Here is a 2,632-nt window from a genome sequence, read left to right as displayed (position 1 = left end):
GGCAACACTGACTTTCAGACAGAAAGTGTCCACAGCTTTGGGTCACATTAACATCTTCAATATCTTTAAGACATAATTGTTTTACAGTGGGATGGTCAGACTCAGCTGAGTTTGAATCCTGATTCTGCCAGTGCTACATGGGTGATCTCGGGCAGGCTACTTAGATTCTCTGAACCTGAATTTCCTCAACTGGGGGTGACAGTTTTATTCACCACACAGGGTTCTTATAAAAAAGTAAAAGCAGGGATGCTTGTAAAGCACCTATCAGGTCCTCAGGAGAGGTTAGTACCTCTCCTAACATGTCATAGAATTATGACTCTTGGAGGCCTACTTCAAGCTACCCATCATGACCCCCAGTCTACAGCGATAGTTCTCTTACTCTGACTCCAGCTTCCATTTGTATAGAGGAAAAACCAAACTCCTTGGACCTGTGTAAATTTCGTGTGCACCTTGGACTTACAGCTAATTGAGTTTAAAATGACCGCATGGAGGCTGCGGCCACTAGGACCATTAGCCCTTCCTCTTATTCTCTCCCCTGTCAATTTCCCACTGGGGTCTCCCCCCCAGATATTCTCTCCAGAAGGGGCTTTCATTTAGTCAATATAATACATTTTTACCACCTTTAATAACCAGAATTTGAGAGTAAAGATATCCAGTGGGAGCCAAAGCTTTTGATTTCCATAGGCTTAGATCAAGCTGTACAAAAGATCAGAATTTTTTACGGTCTGAGAGGAGTCTGTTCTCAGAGTGTTGATCCCACTGTGACTGCATCTGCCCACATCACCCTGTCAATAAATCTTTTAGTGCAGACACTGCTGCCAAGGAACAGGGACCTGCTGGAGACGACCTGACAAGCGGCAGCCTTGATCCTGGAAACGTTGACCATGAACACCTTCTGTCGAATGTGCAGAATCGCTTTCGCTCCTTGATTCATACACAAGCAGATTCATGGGACTCAATGCAGACCCAAGGGATAGGGCGGTGAGTTGCATGCTTGATGTGTCCTCCAGTAGATTCTCATGCCCACTAGAGTTTGGTATTTACCATCCAGATGAGGATAACAGTGGCTTTCCAGGAGCGTCAAGTGCTGGCCATCAACAAGCCTCAAATTCGTGGAAAGATGCTATGGCTCAAATTGAGGAAGGTTAGAGGGGCCGGTGAGGTCATGTTTGGTATAGTGGGATGACAGGTACCTAAGGGCAAAACATGACAAGAGGTCAGAATCATGCTGAGTAGACACAGCTGAGGAAACAAAGGGTCAGAGCAAGCAGTAGGGAGCCAGCTAAGAGTAAGAAAAATATACTGCCATTTCCAGAGACGTCATGGGTCCTGTGAGGATTCTCCAAGGTGCTTGCCCGGGCTCGTGGAGGAGAAGAAAGCAAGATATCAGATGTCTAATCAGATAAGACTAAGATCATCTTTGGCATTTGTTCACAAAATTCTCCAAACGATCCTGAATCCCAGTGTCCAGCTCCCATCTGTCATTTAGCTCTGATCCTGGGACGTTAAACAGCAGCCACGGGTCACATCGGTGCAAGGAACAGAGGCGTACATCAGACAGTGTCCTGCACATTGTGGATATTAATCCTGACAGAAAAGTCTCTTGCATTGTATGGATTAGTCAATGTAAATTCATTAACTACTTGTCATGACTGTAATATAATCTGGCCTGACCGTAAAGACTCGACAGCACCGTGTTAATCAGATCTACGCAGAAAACAACGCATTTCTGTTTAGACTCAGCCACTGCTCTTTTTGCCAGATCACGGGCCGGTGCTTTCAGGAGGAGAAAAGGGTGCTCCTGTGCACATCCCCGGGAGGGGCCCTCCTGTCTGCCCACGAGCATCACAAGCCGTGACGATTTGAAGGCACCTTCCACTTCCACCAACCTCTCATCCTCCGTGTAATGGAGGGCCGTCAATCTCCAGCCCCATCAGTGAGAAGTTCACAGATAATAAAGCAGAATGTATTCCGTGGGGTTGGACATTTTCTCCCAGGATGAGTCATTACCAGGTTTTAATCACGCTCATTAGCCAGCCATTAGAGTCCGGGCCAGGTTTTCACCGCCAGAAATGAGAGCAGAGAATGACTGTGGTGGGGCTGCACCCTACCTAGTGGAATACTCACCATCTGTTCCCAGTTGTAACTCTCTGTAGGAAGCATCTTGGTTTATGGCTACAGCAGTCTTAGATCCCCAGCACTGAATCTCCTTATTTCTCCAGATTGAGCCAGGCCTGAGCCTGTCAGAACTTGAAACAGTAAGAATGTGACATTCACTAAACTCAGAGGCAAGCCAGCACCAACTTACCAATCAGGAACTTTCCGTTTCAGCAGAAATATGCATTTTAGTTTCTATAACTTGGTACATGAAGGATCCATCCAGAACGTGGCTTTGAAAAAAATGAGCGTGATGGATATTACAATGAACCTGTTGTGGTTTTTTTTTTTCCTGTTCTGGAAGCAACTGCCGCTGAATAAACCAACACGTGCCTTATAAGTGCAGAGAGAGTGAATTTTTAAGATTTCTAACATCTTACTGTCTGTACGCCATTCTCTGCCGCTCCCCAGTTGTACTTTGTCTCTGATTGGACTATTCTATATTATCTTTATACAAATCTATGTTTTCTTTGAG

At 45.6% G+C, this 2,632-nt stretch overlaps 1 long non-coding RNA gene across 1 annotated transcript; it reads right to left on the bottom strand.

Annotated features, from left to right (window-relative positions):
• Positions 1 to 626: 626 nt before the first annotated feature.
• Positions 627 to 2,205, bottom strand: LOC138414295 (uncharacterized). Its single transcript, XR_011246742.1, has 3 exons — positions 2,128 to 2,205; positions 1,307 to 1,497; positions 627 to 1,193 (listed from the first exon to the last, which is right to left on the bottom strand). It is a non-coding gene; the product is annotated as an uncharacterized lncRNA (long non-coding RNA).
• Positions 2,206 to 2,632: the final 427 nt, after the last annotated feature.

The sequence above is a fragment of the Delphinus delphis genome, chromosome 16 (assembly GCF_949987515.2).
Source record: "Delphinus delphis chromosome 16, mDelDel1.2, whole genome shotgun sequence".
Taxonomy (NCBI): domain Eukaryota; kingdom Metazoa; phylum Chordata; class Mammalia; order Artiodactyla; family Delphinidae; genus Delphinus; species Delphinus delphis.
The sequence above is the reverse complement of the archived record's forward strand: the minus strand, read 5'-3'. Positions and strand labels throughout refer to the sequence as shown.